A 12497-nucleotide genomic window follows, 5' to 3' on the forward strand; every position below is an offset into this window, starting at 1 on the left:
TGTCACCTGTAAAGCATAGTAGTCCATATTGTTTTTGTACAAATCAGAAGTGCATACACACTAAACCCGAGTCTGGTTTTGCTAATAGGTATGATCTAAACATTCTTTTCATAATCATGATTTCTGAATTATCAGATTGACACTAGCCCTTTCATGTAAAAATCCTAGCCATTTCAATGGTGAGGTATCTATTAGACCTGGGTATTTGAGAGCCCATTCCGATATATATACATATTGGCAATACACATTAGGACGGGTATGTGTCAAACAGCGTTATATATTTTTTATGCAATGCTTTCATTGTTTTACTGTCTAATATTCAATTTAATATATATAAACAATATTTTAAAGCAAATAATTAGAAATTAAACTTTCAAGAATCAACAAATCAAACCTTTCTTGGTACAGAGCAAAATTCTACATCAAAATATATCAGAAAACTAATGTAAAATAGTCACAGCATTTCATCATGTTCATAGGTCATTTTCAAATAATTTGTATCGACAGTTCATCATATCTTCATTATACAATGAATATTGTTCCATGTTCATGATGTTCACTCTTTTGTTTAATTAGCAACAATTCAGTCATTTATTTACCACAGAAGGTGGCATGTTTGCCATGTGCAGCAGCCAGAAAATGTTTACGAGTAACCAAAAGTTGAAAAGACATTCCTGATGTTTATGAGTTACGTTTGAATGATTAAGTCACAGTTTTCAATTTTTACTGTCAAAGCATAATGTAGTAGCATATTCTAAACTCTTAATTCAATTTATTGTTTGGCCACAAGAAATAGTTCTCGCCCTTGGCCGTTCTTGCAGAGGTCACTCTTTGAAACCAGTGCTGCCTTACCTAAAGGGCAAACATCATCTGAAATATGATCGTTTCACGACATGAAATTTGTGTATTATGATGGAGAAATATTTGTGGGTATGTCCATTTAGTTTTTGTTTTGTTGTCATTCCGAAGTCGTTTTAAAACTTTAACTGGGATTGTTTTCTTTTTGATTTCTGGTAGGATTTAAGTGACAAAAAATATCTTTCAATAACTTTAGTGTGGTAGATCAGTGTTTTAATCAGAATAAGATTTTCATGATTTTGTGGTAAAAACAAACTCATTTGCTAATCAGGCATCAACAATATTGCGCACTCCGCCAATGTACCTGATGTCAAGCTCTATGCATAGGAATCGGTTATGCCCAGTGAGAAATCACAGGCAGCGTTGTGAGTAGGCAACTCACTGTTTTCGATGGACACCTTTTGATGAATGAATCAACTATCCTGTAAGTTTCTATTGACATTATTAGGTACGACAGATAATGTAATTCATGAATACATTTTCAAGTTTTATAGGAGAAAAAGATAGTGTCAATGCAGATGAAACTATCGAAAGTGTAACGGTGAAATATACACGATTTTCAATCGTGCTGAATGTATGTTGATGCCATATCTATGACGACTATATATATGTCGTGGAATTGCAGCCTAGGTCGTTCTTGTAAGTTTGAAATATAAGTTTTTCTTTGTAAACTTATGGTTTTTGTAAAATAATGTTTATTTATCAGATACTACCCAAGACTGTATCTGTATATTGTATCGACATCAAGAACCGATGTCTGCCGGTGTACCTGTATGTTGATCCAGGCCTGGTATCTATGACGTCCATTTAAAGTTTGTAGGAATCACCAAATCTGGAAGGTTCTCACTGTGATTCGTGATGGAAATGGCAGTCTGTGCCTTTAGCCACTAGTCCGAAGCCCGAGTCTAGTAAACTTCTGTTCGGTCCAGTAAGCTCAGTTAATAGTACTCCATATTTGATAACACTAAATCAGTGTTAGAAATTGGCACTAGCCCTATACTCCTTGCCAAACTGCCCAATAGTTAAGGTATCCTAAGGACGAGTAGAAATTTGCACTTTTTAAGGGTTTTGCTAAATGTTATCATTCTGAGGGCTAGTTGACTAAAACTGTTAGTTTCTACTGCTGTAAATTGTCCTGAAAATGATGCTTAGAGAGCCTTGTTTGGGCTGGTAGAATCCATTTTTTTTTGGTTTATGCGCACAGTTGTTGGAGTCAAGTTTGTTATGAGAAGATACAAGTATGGGGATCTGATGTCCACAACGGCTGTTGAGAATGATGGTCCTTGCACATTTGTAGGACAGGGGAAAACAATACATCACTATGATCTGGCTGTGCCCTCGTACATATTCTGCTGTGATAGGATTGTGGCTCTCACTGTTATGGAGTATTGTCTAGACCATGTAATCTAGTCCTAATTACAGACAGGTTGTGTTGGAAATAACTTCAAAATCAGTATCGATCATCACAAGAAGAAATGGCCAATGATTGACTTCCGATGGATTGTGCTTCTTGTGTCCTGTTTCTATTGTACATGTTGTATGACGTAGAGTGATGCTGGGTATAATGACAGACAACAGTCATGTCAATCTAAAGGAGCTTTTGGAAAACAGTAACCATCTTACGAGATCCTGAGAAGAGATGAACTCTATTGGAATTGGAGCACCACTAACATGTGACTATTGATCATGTTGTCCAGTGGTACCACTAAGGTGGAAATGGCCTCCATCATTTGGAACGTCATCCAAACTTAGATGCTGATTTTCCCTTATATGCTGATCAAAGCAGTATTAAGAACCAGGCAAGTTCTGGAACTTGCTCAACTTTGAATTATTCTGTGGAAAGTTAAAGAACAGATGTACTGAAACCATTTCAAAATATTCCTAGGTCATATTGCTGAAGGCTTTGTGGAACAAAGTGCCAACTTGTCTGAAACTAGAACATTACGGGCGAAATTTTGGACACGCTTCATATTCCCTTGACTCTGAACAAGGCTAAGGGTCCAGGAGACTTGCAAAAAAGTAAAAGGAAATAATTAATTGAAAATATCCTTGATTGAACAGTGCCCTTGACAAGCAAATTGGAAAAGAAAATATCACTATGTTTTAAAAATTGGGATGATTTCATTGTTGTATTTCTTAAAATACCGCGTTAAAACAATGTACTTAAATTTTGCCTTCAATGCAATTTTGCAAATTTGAGTACATGTATTGAGAGCTTCTTTTTTCTTCACTCGTCCTTTTATCAGTGAAATACAAGTCACCTCAACAAGGCCATATCTTTAGTTGCGCATTATTAGCATGAACTGGGAAATGGTTAAATCCAATTTGGGAAATTTTACTGACATTGATGCAGACTTGGGGCTGAATATTGGGAATAGATAAATCCCTGTCTTATCGTATTCTCCTGTACACTATAGCTTTACGAGGCCTTGTTGCATCATCAAAGTGTATTAAATTTCATTGATAAGCTAAATAATCATAACTGGTAAGGGGTATTCAGCATAGGAACAAATTAATTTTTTATCAGTTGATATGAGGATGACCATTGATGATGAGACTATCTTCCAGCGAGAGTCTTGGAGGTCTTTCTTTACATCAGATGACTGCTATTTGATTGGTGTCTTTGACTGCCTCAGGACATGCAGGCTACAGAATTAAGGAAAAGTTGGTTATCTTGATGGCTTGTCAACATTGAGTAAATATCATGTACATTAATCATGATACGTAATAGTGAATTGATTGTTTCTTGCTTAAGATTAAATTATGAGTGAATATTTTGTCATATGACTGATGAACCATTTCTTAATTAAAAGGATAGGTACTGCCAAAATGCTTTACCAGAGTACATGGAGTAAGCGTGGTAACAGTAACCATGGTAACAAAACAGTTGCCATGAATATGAAGATGAAGATTGAATGAGATTCCAAGGCAGATTAAGTACCAACATTCCATGCTTGTGAGAAGAATTGGCTGAAAAATGACGAGCATGTAATTACAGTGTTTGACCTGGCCAATCATGTATCATCCTACGCTGACATCTTGGATCATTGCTCATGCTATCAACCACTGGTTTGCCTGGCCAAGACTTGATAAATGGCTCTGTTTGGTGGACCTTGCTGACTGCTGTATAATGAAATATACTCTCACCATGCACACATAAACATTAACAAGTCATGTCGTTAATCTGAAAGTGTTTGGGAAAAAGTGGATTGGTATGCATGGTATAGGAGGAAGAATGTATGGTAGAACATGGTATAGGAGGAAGAATGTATAGTAGAACATGGTACATTAGGAAGAACATATAGTAGAACATGGTATAGGAGGAAGAATGTATGGTAGAACATGGTATAGGAGGAAGAATGTATAGTAGAACATGGTATAGGAAGAACATATAGTAGAACATGGTATAGGAGGAAGAATGTATGGTAGAACATGGTATAGGAGGAAGAATGTATAGTAGAACATGGTATAGGAAGAACATATGGTAGAACATGGTATAGGAGGAAGAAAGTATGGTAGAACATGGTATAGGAGGAAGAATGTATAGTAGAACATGGTACATTAGGTAGAACATAAGGTAGAACATGGTATAAGAGGAGGAATGTATAGTAGAACATGGTATAGGAGGAAGAATGTATAGTAGAACATGGTATGGGAGGAGGAATGTATGGTAGAACATTGTATAGGAGGAAGAATGTATAGTAGAACATGGTATAGGAGGAAGAATGTATAGTAGAACATGGTACATTAGGAAGAACATATAGTAGAACATGGTATAGGAGGAGGAACATATGGTAGAACATGGTATAGGAGGAGGAATGTATAGTAGAACATGGTACATTAGGAAGAACATATGGTAGAACATGGTATAGGAGGAGGAACATATAGTAGAACATGGTATAGGAGGAAGAATGTATAGTAGAACATGGTATAGGAGGAAGAACATATGGTAGAACATGGTATAGGAGGAAGAACATATGGTATAGGAGGAGGAATGTATAGTAGAACATGGTATAGGAAGAAGAATGTATAGTAGAACATGGTATAGGAGGAAGAATGTATGGTAGAACATGGTATAGGAGGAGGAATGTATAGTAGAACATTGTATAGGAGGAAGAATGTATAGTAGAACATGGTACATTAGGAAGAACATATAGTAGAACATGGTATAGGAGGTGGAATGCATGGTAGAACATGGTATAGGAGGAAGAATGTATGGTAGAACATGGTATAGGAGGAAGAACCTATGGTAGAACATGGTATAGGAGGAGGAACATATGGTAGAACATGGTACAGGAGGAAGAATGTATAGTAGAACATGGTATAGGAGGAAGAATGTATGGTAGAACATGGTATAGGAGGAGGAATGTATAGTAGAACATGGTATAGGAGGAAGAATGTATAGTAGAACATGGTACATTAGGAAGAACATATAGTAGAACATGGTATAGGAGGTGGAATGCATGGTAGAACATGGTATAGGAGGAAGAATGTATGGTAGAACATGGTATAGGAGGAAGAACATATAGTAGAACATGGTATAGGAGGAAGAATGTATGGTAGAACATGGTATAGGAGGAAGAATGTATGGTAGAACATGGTATAGGAGGAAGAATGTATACTAGAACATGGTATAGGAGGAAGAATGTATGGTAGAACATGGTATAGGAGGAAGAATGTACAGTAGAACATGGTATAGGAGGAGGAATGTATAGTAGAACATGGTATAGGAGGAGGAATGTATAGTAGAACATGGCATAGGAGGAGGAATATATAGTAGAACATTGTATAGGAGGAAGAATGTATAGTAGAACATGGTACATTAGGAAGAACATATAGTAGAACATGGTATAGGAGGTGGAATGCATGGTAGAACATGGTATTGGAGGAAGAATGTATGGTAGAACATGGTATAGGAGGAAGAACATATGGTAGAACATGGTATAGGAGGAAGAATGTATAGTAGAACATGGTATAGGAGGAAGAATGTATACTAGAACATGGTATAGGAGGAAGAATGTATGGTAGAACATGGTATAGGAGGAAGAATGTATGGTAGAACATGGTATAGGAGGAAGAATGTATGGTTGAACATGGTATAGGAAGAAGAATGTTTGGTTTAACATGGTATAGGAAGAAGAATGTTTGGTTTAACATGGTATAGGAGGAAGAACATATAGTAGAACATGGTATAGGAGAACATATGGTAGAACATGATATAGGAGGAACATATGGAAGAACATGGTATAGGAGGAGGAACATATGGTAGAACATGGTATAGGAAGAGGAACATGTGGTAGAACATGGTATAGGAGGAACATTTGGTAGAACATGGTACAGGAGGAACATATGGTAGAACATGGTACAGGAGGAACATATGGTAGAACATGGTATAGGAGGAAGAATGTATAGTAGAACATGGTATAGGAGGAAGAACATATGGTAGAACATGGTATAGGAGGAGGAACATTTGGTAAAACATGGTACAGGAGGAACATATGGTAGAACATGGTACAGGAGGAGCATATGGTAGAACATGGTATAGGAGGAGCATACGGTAGAACATGGTATAGGAGGAACATATGGTAAAACATGGTACAGGAGGAACATATGGTAGAACATGGTACAGGAGGAGCATACGGTAGAACATGGTACAGGAGGAACATATGGTAGAACATGGTATAGGAGGAACTTATGTAGAACATGGTATAGGATGAACATATGGTTGAACATGGTATAGGAGGAGGAACATATGGTAGAACATGGTATAGGAGGAGGATCATATGGTAGAACATGGTATAGGAGGAAGAACATATGGTAGAACATGGTATAGGAGGATGAACATTTGGTAGAACATTGTATAGGAGGAACATATGGTAGAACATGGTATAGGAGGAAGAACATATGGTAGAACATGGTATAGGAGGAGGAACATATGGTAGAACATGGTAATGGAGGAACATATGGTAGAACATGGTATAGGAGGAGGAACATATGGTAGAACATGGTATAGGATGAAGAACATATGGTAGAACATGGTATAGGAGGATGAACATTTGGTAGAACATGGTATAGGAGGAACATATGGTAGAACATGGTACAGGAGGAACATGTGATAGAATAATAGGTAGGAGGACTTGTAGCTATGGTGTACATTATCATGAACTATGACAAGAAACAAAAGGTGGTGTTCTCTTGAAAATTGTTGCTGCAGGTAGAAGCTGGGTTTCAGATTGCATCATTTCCTTGGACACTGACTGATTGTCATCCAAAATGTCACAAAGATACTTTTCAAATTCTGTCATGCCACAGAAGAATGTCCTGCTAAAACTATTTAGAAACACATATTAACCAATCTGAACATGCATATCTGAAGTTGACCGAAACTTTTCTTGAATAGAAGAGTCAGAAGGATTGCGAGCAGTTTCAGAAAGATATGTGAACATTAGTAACTTAGTGTAACCATGGCGTTCTATTGTTATTGGGATTGAGCAGGTTGTCCGGTGGGTACCCGTGGCCTTCTCCAGGTCCATCCGACCGGAGAGACTGAGTTGCCAGCCCTAGTTAAGTCCCTCGTTTTTGGATTACACACATGGTATGTATTGATTGCCAGTCACATATTGAGTTAACTGCTGCAGTTTTTCCTTGTACAAATCAACATCTCCTTGTCTGTGTTGCTTGCAACATGATTGCCGCCATGTCTCACCAATGTTCATTTCTTTTGCCATTGGATCGGACCAGGGAAATGTTTGGATCAGATCTACTTGATCCAGATCACATTAGTGATTGTGAGTCCCCGAGGTGTACAAACTTTGGCTTCTGTGTGCATGTGCATCACATGCTGTTCGTGCATAATGTGAAATTTCATTGTGATTAGATATTGCGTTCTGCTGTAATGTATGATTGTAAATGTACATCTCAACGATTTCTACATTCAAATCCTTAAATCCTTTTTTTTGGTTGGTTTACATAAAGTATTTATTTTTCTTTAGATATTCAAATGTCACATCAAAATTAATATCAATTTAATAATTAAAGGTGAAGTCATTGTTGATTTACATGATTAAGTTATCGTTTCTTTCAAATTTAATCAGACATTCTGTGACTGATGTGCTGGCATATTAATCAGTTTATGTTCCTGTAAGAATACTTAACATGCTTAAACCACATGCAAACAGGCTGAATTTGGGAAAGGAATTGAATCTATTATTCAAACTGAAACTCAAGGGAAAACACTTGACATTTCGTAGTCAGACACAAGTTGTAAGTAGATAAGTCCACTGTTTAGTTAATCTAAAGCTGTTGGAGGACCGTATATCGCTGTGAAAAGGCAAGTTTTTTACCTAGAATTAGGGGCATTTCAAGGGGGGTTCACTTATACACAGTGTAGAAGAGTTTTGATGTTTTTTTACTACCACAAAGACATTACCATGAGCACATAACACCAGAAATACCATGTCAACAAATGCGTACTGAAGTACGCAAATTAATCTTCTAATTACTCTGTCTTGTTATCCAAGGTGTTTATTGTCTATCCGGATGTTTGTTACCTGTTTACATTAATTTTATTTAAAATTTCATTCAATATTGTTGACATTCATTTTGGCGAAATCGTGTGTGAAGTGATTGTAATAAGTCACTGTTATTTACAGCAGCCACGATACTTTTCATTTACTGTTTATTTATCTTTGTATTTCTCAAGTCTCTACTAAATTATTGTTATTACTGCTATGGTCATGATGACATAATCGTGATAACTACAATTAAACGTGTAGGTGATTTCCTCATCTATCATCCTGGTCATTGTCTATGTTCAGTGGGTTCCAACTGATCAGTCATCATTAATCTGATATAAATTGTGTATTGTATTTTTGTAAGTACCGTATTCGACGTAATAAGCGCCCCGCTCTAATAAGCGCCCACGGCGATATTTGCTAATATACTGGCTAGTGAACAATCCCAATTAGCACCGGTTCCGATTGTTCAATGAACACAAGACTTATTTGTTCGTGCATAATACGTGTGTTATATGCATCCTTAATTATAGAAATTAAATTCTGGAAAAATATATCTTGTCATATATAAACATTTCAGGCTGTAAGCATAAACCACGAAATTTACGATTTTTCAACTCTGTTGTTTTTCTACAAAATAATATTCTAATAGGAGCCCCCTATTTCTAATTATGAGAGCGCCCTGGGCGCTTATTATGTCGAATACGGTAACTACTATTGTAGTACTTTGACATTTTCAAAATCTGAATTCTTATTCCTTACTTTTATGAAGATGATATATGTCTCATGCTAAAGTTTGCAAATTTCTGATGAATGCATTTAGCGTGTTTGGGTGTAAGTATGTATAAATGTAATACATGGGTGATTATCTGAAATGAATATTTGTTCTCAGTGAAATCAAGGTTATGCAATATTACCATTTTGTTAATTGGCCCAAGCAACCAGACAATTCATCAGTTCAGTGTTCCTTCAGGAGGATCTATTGCAGATTGAAACATTCTTATCCGCATTATCTAAATAACATAGCCCTCAGCTTCGTATTTATATTGCTGCATGAGTGATTGATTTGCCACAGGGAAAGGACAGGTGGAGGTATTTTGCTGAGATGAATCTTTAGGCCTTATATCTTTTATTAGTTGGTTTACAAGTTTTTGGGACCAAAAATCCCATGTTGGTGGAGCTTAGTGCTACTAATATATGAAAAACGACATAACTCGAAGGTCACTCCATCACGGTTGCGAAATGATACCCAAAGATTATTGATTGTTTTGTGGGGTGGAATAAAGATTTGAGCTTGTATTATTCACCATTTCTTATGAACAGCAGTGATACGATTTATTTTTTAGCATTTCACATAGTCTGACAAAAAAATCTTGGACAAAAGTCGTATTATGTTTTTTAAATTTCTGTTGTTTTTTTGTCAATGGTCTCGTAAACCAACAAAAAGACATTATGGCCTATGTATGACCACAAAAAACCCATTCTATTTGAAAACATGATACTCCACATTTTATAGCCCATTGTCCATCATGTCCATGATCTAGGCAGTGTCTGTTGGTTAATGACAGGCTCGGTGGTCCAGTTCGTTACGTCTTTACCACCTCCCGGATGACACTCCCCATCTACTTGACATGCTCCTGCATTGATGTTACCTGGCAAGCTTGTGTTTACTGGTAGCTGGGGATACCCTCCCAGACAATTCATTATGCTGCCAGATAGTAAACATTCTCCCCCACATTCATCCTAGTACATGTAGTTAAACATGTATATTTGAATAACTGAGTTTCGATGTAAGTTTTAGTCAATTTTATTGATAAAACATGTGTGAAGAACTTAGATAGATGAAATAAAAGGACCGTTGTTTATTATGATGGAAGCTTTGATATCTGTCTGTCTAATTATCAAAAGTCTGGTGAGCATCCTTTTTAATAACCTGCATTACCTCTTTGACATGTAATGGTATATCCCCTATCACACCATTACTATGTTCATGATTGCCAGAAACTAGGGAATTGTTTATCAGTTGTTTTGGAACATTTCAAAATAGATTTGCCAGCAACCTAATATCATTAACAGCTGACCATTCATGTAACATACATATAACATACATGTTACACTCCCACCTGTCTGTAGTGGTAACAGGGTGGTTGAGTAGCCTAGTGGTTAAAGCGTTCGCTCGTCACGCCGAAGACCCAGGTTCTATACCTGACATGGGTACAATGAGTGAAGCCCATTTCTGGTGTCCCCCGCCGTGATATTGCTGGTATATTGCTAAAAGCAGCAAAAAAACAAACTCACTCACTCACTGTAGTGGTAACTCACATCCTGTAGGAATACAAGGGTCTGTGATCTACGAACTCACATCCTGCAGGAATAAAAGGGTCTGTGATCACCAAACTCACATCCTGCAGGAATACAAGGATCTGTGATCTCCAAACTCACATCCTGCAGGAATACAAGGGTCTGTGATCTCCAAACTCACATCCTGCAGGAATACAAGGGTCTGTGATCTTCCAACTCACATCCTACAGGAATACAAAGGTCTGTGATCTCCCACCTGTCTGTTGTGTGGAAGCAATGCAGATAAAATTTTAGAGCAGTTGAATATTTACTCTCAATGAGAATTGATAGTTTTCTTTAAGTATTCAATATATGTTGACTCCCTTTGGTCCTGATTATTACGACCCATGAAGATCCAGGGTAGAATAGATCTTCAGCAACCCATGCTTGTCGTAAAAGGCAACTAACGGGATCCGGTGGTCAGGCTCACTGACTTGGTTGATGCATGTCATCGATCCCACATTGCGTGGATTGATGCTCATGATATCAATCTCTGGATTATCTGGCCCAGACTCGATTATTTACAGACCGCCTTCATAAAGCTGGAATATTGCTGAGTGCGGCGTTAAACAACAAACCAACCAACCTGATTATAAGGTGTACTTACACCAAGACGTAGACATTTTTAGAAATAATCCTGAATAAGATGCAGTTTCAGATGACTTGTTTGTTGTATCTGTTGGTATGCTGCCCAAATGTGTCACATGTCACGTAGACTTACAACAGTGATGTACATGTCTAATTAACAATAAGCATAGCGCTATTTATTATGCACTATTCGCTGAAGTAGAGAGGTGGTGGGGTAGCCTAGTGGCTACAGTGTTCGCTCGCCACACAGAAGTGGTGTAAAAGCATACTCACTCACTCACTCACTTAAGTAGAGTACATGTTTGTGTGCTGCCAGCAATCGTTCAGTAAATAAAGATCGGTAAAGTAATACAGGGACAAAACATGTTGTTATACTATTGTTATGTTTTTTTAATTTTTCATACGTATTTGTAGACCTGCAAAGATCTGGGGTAGAATAGCTCTTCAGCAACCCATGCTTGCTGTAAAAAGCGACTATGCTTGTCGTAAGAGGCGACTAACGGGATCAGGTGGTCAGGTTCGCTGACTTGGTTGATACATGTCATCGTCTCCCAATTGCGTGGATCGATGCTCATGATATCAATCACTAGATTGTCTGATATAGACTCGATTATTTACAGACTGCCGTCACATAGTTGGAATAAACAAACAAATCATACATATTTGTACACAAGCAACTCAAATGTATTTGGGTAATGGTGATTATATTTCCATATTTGACACAAATACACAGCTTATCTGAAGCTCTGGCTGGTGACTCACACCCATGTGATGCTGCAGGAATGCAGTGGTTGTGACACTACAATAGTATCATAATTCTTTTCTGTCACATTTGTTACATGATCAAATTCATCAAACACAACTCGATCAAAACTGTTTTTGTTTCTTGAATTAATTTCATTTATGCCTCAACTAGAACTTGCAGGAGCTTGAAAATTTCAATTTCATTGGACTTTGGAAAGAAATTTAAGTTATCAATTTATGATATCCTTGTGTTCTAATTCAGTTTGTTGAATGGGGTACTTAACATGCTTGTATTTAATTATAGCCCCTTCTTTAGTTTCCTGTCATGATGAATCAGTTGAGATGTGATCCAAAGCACATGCTTCAGATAATAGTCTAGCTCTAATGTTATGTCAAGGAATTTCATTAAAATGTGTTTTCTCACTTTAAGTGTGAAGTTTATGATCATGTTAT

At 37.1% G+C, this 12497-nt stretch overlaps 1 protein-coding gene across 1 annotated transcript in view; it reads left to right on the top strand.

Moving 5' to 3' along the window:
- LOC124147068 (sorting nexin-27-like) overlaps positions 1–12497 on the top strand; it is a 48051-nt gene that overhangs the window by 12642 nt on the left and 22912 nt on the right. The gene's annotated exons all lie outside the window — the stretch shown is intronic.

The sequence above is a fragment of the Haliotis rufescens genome, unplaced genomic scaffold (genome assembly GCF_023055435.1).
Source record: "Haliotis rufescens isolate VD_foot unplaced genomic scaffold, xgHalRufe1.0.p SCAF_1, whole genome shotgun sequence".
NCBI classification, from domain to species: domain Eukaryota; kingdom Metazoa; phylum Mollusca; class Gastropoda; order Lepetellida; family Haliotidae; genus Haliotis; species Haliotis rufescens.